The sequence below is a fragment of the Crotalus tigris genome, unplaced genomic scaffold, assembly GCF_016545835.1.
Source record: "Crotalus tigris isolate CLP2741 ecotype Arizona unplaced genomic scaffold, ASM1654583v1 scf7180000017646.2482762, whole genome shotgun sequence".
Taxonomy (NCBI): Eukaryota; Metazoa; Chordata; class Lepidosauria; order Squamata; family Viperidae; genus Crotalus; species Crotalus tigris.
Window position 1 is genome coordinate 428,992 of NW_024096538.1, and position 7,348 is coordinate 436,339.

A 7,348-nucleotide genomic window follows, 5' to 3' on the forward strand; every position below is an offset into this window, starting at 1 on the left:
GCAGTCCAAGGGACTCGCAGGAGTCTTCTCCAGCAACATAATTCAAAGGCTTCAATTTTTTTGCGCTCAGCCTTTCTTATGGTCCAATTTTCACAGCCATACATTGCAACTGGGAAAACCATGGCCTTGACCAGGGGTAGGCAACCTTGGCTCTTTTATGACTCATGGACTTCAACTCCCAGAATTCTTGAGCCAGCATGGCTGGCTCAGGAATTCTGGGAGTTGAAGTCCATGAGTCATAAAAGAGCCAAGGTTGCCTACCCCTGGCCTTGACTATACTACTTTTGTTGGCAGGGTGATGTCTCTGCTTTTTAGTATGCTGTCTAGATTTGCCATAGCTTTCTTCCCCAGGAGCAAGCGTATTTTAATTTCTTGGCTCCCCATCTGTGGTGATCTTGGAGCCCAGGAAGATAAAATCTGTCACTACCTCCATTTCTTCCTCATCTATTTGCCAGGAATTGAGAGGGATGGATACCATGATCTTGGTTTTCTTAATGTTGAGTTGCAAGCCAACTTTTGCATTTTCCTTCTTCACCTGCATCAAGAGGCTCTTTAGTTCCTCTTCACTTTCTGCTATTAGAGTGGTATCATCTGCATATCTTAGGTTGTTGATATTACTCCTGGCAATCTTAATTCCAATTTTTGATTCATCTAGCCCTGCCTTTCTCATGATGTGCTCTGCATATAAGTTAAATTAAGAGTTGTCAATTGTTGCCTTGATGAATTAACATGTTTTAAGACAACAAAAATCCGCATCTGAAATTAAATGAGCGTTTATTTTATAATCTGTTACTGATTCAGTGTGCATAGGATCCTTCCCCAATCATTCCTATGTGATTTTACTGATCTTTGCATGTACTTGTACCTGGATTAATATATGATTGTATTTCTTGTCCATATCTGCTATTTGCTAATGCATTTCTGAATAAATAGATTTTAAGTATATTTAACAGTCTGGTTTCTTTTTTTTTTTCATTTCCTCACTGAAATTGAGGATTGGCTAATGGTACGGTATGTGAATTGTACTCACATAGTCTGGAAGAACCTTCCCCAAAGAGTACTTAGAATTTTTATAGGAAGTATACATCTTTTCTAGCTTTTGCACTTCAGGTAATAATCAGCCATTTGCTGATATTTTGCAAGTTATAGATTATAGAATGTTTGAATTATTTTGTGCCTAGATTTGTTTAATAACCAGTATACAGATTGTCTCTGTTAACATGCTGCTTTAAAGCAGTTGTTCTTGAATTGTCTTATGGCAACTGTTCCACCAATTCAGTTGTATTGGAAGGTTTACTAATAGAAGAATGAAGCCCTGGTCAGTTTAATTGCAGTTTATTTCTAGAGATAATACCCACATTTCAGATTGTACTATATTTATAACATCTCTTTCTATAAAAGAACTAGAGAAAAGTCAGGCTTCTTATCTGTATCTCCCAAGTTCATAGTTGCGAGGAAGGATTAGATCCCCACCCCAGCCAATCTAGATTTCGCTCTACTCTTTTGCCTTTAAATCAGTAGTTCAAGGTCAGGAAGCAGTGCATGCTATTGTCTACATTACATAGTTCACATTTTCTTGTTATGTGAAACAGATGGGATAATACAGTACAGGAACAATGTCTCTTAGCTTTGCTTTGATCCAGTGCATATGTTATTAATTTTTTTTTTAAAAGTAGTAGCTAGGCATTTTCATTATCTGGTTCTAAAAATTCTGAGTTTCTATTATCTGTTATGTGTGCATTAATAAAAATAGCTGGTTTCTCTAATCTGTAGGATTTTTTAAATTACACAATTTAGGCGAACAAACACACTTAGAAATAACCACGAGTACTGTACTTTTATTTGCTAATAAATATCTTAGTAAACAGGCTTATTCCATTTGTAAGACTTGATAATGCCTCTTAGGAAATCATAGAAAAATAAAACACAATAATAATCAGTAACTTGTACTTTGTACAAATATCTTATTATGTTGCTCAGCATGTAGCTTTGCCAAACCCCATACTCTTTCTGCAAATAGATGGCATATGAATGCAATTCACCTTAAAATGCCCTCGTTATGAGAGCTGAGCATTTTATTACATTGCTAACTTAATAGTCAAGCCAGCACATGAAAATTCACATGAAACATATCAAAGTAGATTTCACATAAGAAGAATAATTCAGTTCAAGTAAAGTTATTAATTTTTAATTTAAAAAAGAAAATGGGAATCAGGATGAAATTGGAATTTGGAATATATTTACTAACCTTTCTTTTGAACAAGTATTCTTGATTTATTACTATAGCTAGTAAAAGAAAATGTGAATGTAATTTTAATTACTTGAACAGCCTCAAAATGGATACCAAGCTCTTCTCTTCAAACATGGTACCTCGGATTTGCAATTGGCAGTAAGACACAAAATATTAAAAATTGGTAAAAGGCATAGTTTTAATGCAATGAGCTTAGGCATCCAAATTATTCTATATACACAGAGATACTGCAGTGAAATGGGAAATATGTGAATCTATGAAATGAGTTTGGCACTCAAACTCAAGTTCATATATTAGAGGACAAAATTATTTTTTGCCATTGCAACTTGGAACAAATACAAATATTTCTTCATTAATTTTACTTCTTTTAAAGTAAAGCAAGGAGTAATTAAAACAAAGTTGTTTTCAAATGATGGCTTGAAAGAGTTTATATTTAGGTTGCTATCTATGTTCCAGGGTGTAATCCTATAAATTTTAAAAGTATTTTACATTTCCATATCTATCAGTGGAGCTGATCCACTGGAATAGGTGTCCTTATTTCTCTGACAGGAATCTTCACAACCATTTCTTCTCTGCCTTGGATCTTTTCAGCAAGGACTGCAGTATATATTCATGGGTGTGGATTGAGGTCAGTCTTGAATTTATAAGGTATGCCCCACTTAAGATACAGTGCTAAATGTATGTGTATTTATCCCATTCTAATTTTAACAAATCTCCAAACTTCTTTCCTGATTGATGTAATTGCTATAAAATTTAGGAATAATAATTTACCCATTAAAGTTTTTACTATGAGCACAGGATTATTGTTACTGTTTTAGAAATCTCATGTATTTAGACATTGCTATTTAAAATGTAATTTTACACTTAGTCAAATACATGCCTGTGCTAGCAATGCAAAATTAGCAATCATATAAAAAGGAAAAAAGTACAATTCTCTTAATCTTTCAGGATTTATTACTGTGCTGTATTAGTTAGACAGGAAAACAATAGAAATAGAAATAGCACTTCTGTGTTGCTGTATTTTTCATTAAAATAGCACTTCTGTGTTGCTGTAGTTTTCATTAAAATAGTTGTTTGGATTGGGAAAATGAGATTTGAAAATTTATAAAAACTTGTTTTTAAAGACAGAAATAGTATAGACAATGCTTTAGATTTGTTAAAAGGCATGTTATACATTTTCTGTAGTTAATGATACTTAACACTAAAGTAGGGGATAAATATCTGAGCTTATGCCAGTAGCATAATCCTGTATCCTGAGTAGTTCATATCTTATGAATCCAAGTATAAATATAAATTTTATTACAACTTGATATTTGATTGTTTTGTATTATTGAAATTATTTGATTTCATTTTGTTCTATGTAGGAATGAACCTGATCAGCAATGTAGATTTATTTGTGCCACCGGTATTTATAATTTGCAACTGGGATCAAGTTCTAGTTTTTGTTTTAGGCTCATATTACATTGCACTGTAACAGCAGTTTTATATTTCCCAAAAAGATGTGTTTTTTGCAGAATATAGTAATGGCACCTACATGTCACTTCTGGGAGTTAATTTTTGTTTTTTGATGGATACTATATATAAAGCGAACAGGAAGCCCTTCTAGGTCTATTACTGTAAGTTTACAAAGGTTACTATCGAGTAGAAGTACATTACATATTAGCTAAGTATTGATTTATTAATTTTTTGTTGGTCATAAATTGTTTTGTGTGAAAAATTGGAACATTAAAAATATTACATGAAATATGGAATCATAATGATGAATAATTAATATAAATGTTTACAACACTAATAAAACAGTTGAATTATATTCTGGATTTGTCTTGTTTTGTCCCAAGGTTTAAGAGTACTGTAAATAGGCTACAATAACATGAACTAATAAATAAATTTATTTGAAATTCCTGATTAACTTTTGTTTAATAGTAACAAATGTTTCAGTATTAAGGAGAGGCTCTTGGAAAACCGCTCTGTTGGAATGAATGAATTTTATTTTAAGCTATACGTGCATATCAATTATAAGAGTTTTCCACATTGGAATGAGCAGCAGTAGCAGCAAATCTTCTGAAATTGACTATTTTTCAAGGAGCATACTTAATATTAAAGGAAATGTTTAGTGTTTTCTAATATTGCAATCTGTTTTAAAACATACTGATAATATTGAATTCTTTCTGATAATATACTTACCAAAGCGCAAAAGCAAGTTACTTATAAAACTACATCTTGGGAGATAAAAAACCCTGCTCTTATTGCCATGTTTATCATTACATAGTTTCTTATCTGACTATCAAATGTTAATAATTCAGTAACAAAATGGCAGTTCTTGCAAATAAATTACTTAAATGAAATTAAGGTGTAAATGTCCAGTTTACATTTGTTTCAATCAATATCTGAAAATAAAAAGAACAATCAAGATCATGTGCCAGGCCAACATCAATTTATGTTTAAACATAAAAACTTGAACTTCAATTTTAAAATAACAAGGCAGAATGTTCTTGTTAATCAAAATATTATACTATATAATCTTGATGCTTTATTGAAATAATTAGCTTTATATCAGCTTCTACAGAGTTAAGATTTTGTATAATTAACTTAAATGCACAAACCAACCAGTTAAGAACTTCATTAACTAGTAGATGCACAATTCACCCTGATCCAGCAAGGTTTTCATAGACTGGTCATCCTTTGCACTCTGATCTCATGTTCATAAAAAGGTGTTATGAAATGTAGCAAAGAGACTATACCAAATTCTGTCAAGACAGAAACAAGCTTTTTCAAGCTAAAGGTTGCATCTGACATTGAGCGATATGCCGGAGTCTACTTCATCAATAAAGTAAGGACAATTGCTAAAATTTGATTTAATTTATATATAAACTGAGTTGACATATTAAATTAATTAAATGCAATTAATATAATTATTCTCATGTATTTAATTAAAAAAACTATTATTGCCACAATTTCATTGATGGGCATTTTCCAGAAAGCTGGGACTCATGCACATCCAAGAATTCTGATTCTGCTTTTCATATTAAGAAAAGAGAAGTCTACATTCAGCCTGAATCAGTTTTTCTTTGTTGACAGAGTAGGATGAATAAGGAATTCTCTGGTGGAAATAAAAATTAAAAGTATTCTGTAATTTTCAGAAATCAGCACTGATTTAGTGTGAACCAAATTCAATCACTCCTTAGGCCCGCAGCCATAGCTTCTCTGCACAATTGTCAAATGTGGACTGCTTTATTCTTTTTGTATCCATAGAAACCTAAAATACTATATGGTACAAACTATATTTATTTATTTATTTATTTATTTATGAGACTTATATACTGCTTTAAGTGCAAGCACTCTCTAAACGGTGTACACCAGTAAGCAATGTATATATATATTTTACATTGCCCCCAACAATCTGGAGGAGGGTTGAAAATATACTCCACCACTTCTATGATAACCTCCAATGAGGACTATGGGTCAAATTGGTAGGAAATTCTAGATACTTTTCTGATGCATCTGGAGCACACAACTATGCTGTGCTAAGTGAAAATAATTGTTAGTATACTCATTAAATGTTATATTGCAAATGGCCTTAAATAGAATTTAAAAAGTGGCCACAGAGAGAACATTGGACAGGATAATGTTTACTATATTTTCACTATATCAGCACTCTGAAGAGTCAGTATTCATAGGGAGCTGTGTTATGGCAGAACTATTTATAATTTAACTGAGTTTTACCTACTTTATCAGTAATGACTCTCCAAGATCTTGAGAGATTTATTTTCACCACCTGTTATTTATTCTTTTTAATTGAAGACTCCAGGGATTGAATGTAGCCTTATGTGCATCCAGTGCATTGCTATCTGTCACTGATGTATGGCTCCTCTCCTAATAGACTCAATCCTTCTTAAGCCTAATGAAATCAGTGGGTTAAAGAACACAAGAGTATTGGCATTATCTTTCTCTATATAGTTGCAATGATATGTGTGGAATTGTCTTTTCAACCGAGAATAAACAAAACATAGCTTCTAAAACTTGGAAATTATACAATCGTTATTAGAGGATAGGAGACAATATAGAGTAAAACATGTAGTACACAAAGAAAACAAATTCATAGACAGAATTCAAAAGAACATTAAGATTTTTAACTGATACATTACTAAAAGGATGTATTCCTTTACTCTTTATTTAGTTGCTTATTATAAAAATATATTAAGTATACAACTACATTATTTTTCTCCTGTTCCTTTCTGTTGAAAATATATATCCCCATTGAGTGATAAAACAGGAAATAAATACTTTTTATACTGTAGCTAGATTAATGGAGAATAATGTGTATTGTTTCAGCCATCTGAATGGAAAGGTATAGATATAACTGTGTGAAGAAGAGCTGTACCGACAGTTATTTTAAAAATTGAGTGATTACATATAAACAGAGAGCTTCTAGTCCCATATTAATGTAGGTGTGTGGGTGTATATGTGTATATATACACACACAAACACATGTACACACATATATACATACACTTTTATCTTCCTCACATTTACTTAAAAGTAAGGACATTGAGCAGTAGCTTCAGATACAGATAGTCCTTGAGTTATGCACATTCAATCGGTGACATTACAATGTTATGGCAGCACTGAACAAAGGGGGACACCATTGGTCCCCAAAGTTACAGCAGTTGCAGCACTTCTGCAGTTAATGTGATCAAAATTTGGCACCTGGCAGCTTGCCAGCACTTATGACTGGAGGGGTGCTTCAATTCCCCCCCCACACCTACCTGCCCCCATCTATCCCTTTTGACTCCCTGCTATCCATGCCACATGCTGCCTAGTTAACTTGGCTGTCTGCTTGCTTCCACTGCTGACCATGCACGCCCAGCCGGGCTCTTCACAAAACAGCTGCTGGCTGAATGAGACTTTCTTTCCCAGGTCACACACTGCAGTTTCCTTGCAAGACCTGGAGAAAATGCACTCATGGCAGCAGCTGCCTCATGAAGGGCCAGGGTACACCTGCTTCATCAGTAGCAGCAGAAAGAAATTGGAAAAGATCAGCTGGGGCTGTGGAGTGACAGGGGCCTTGGAGCACAGAGCAACTGTGGGTGGACTGGG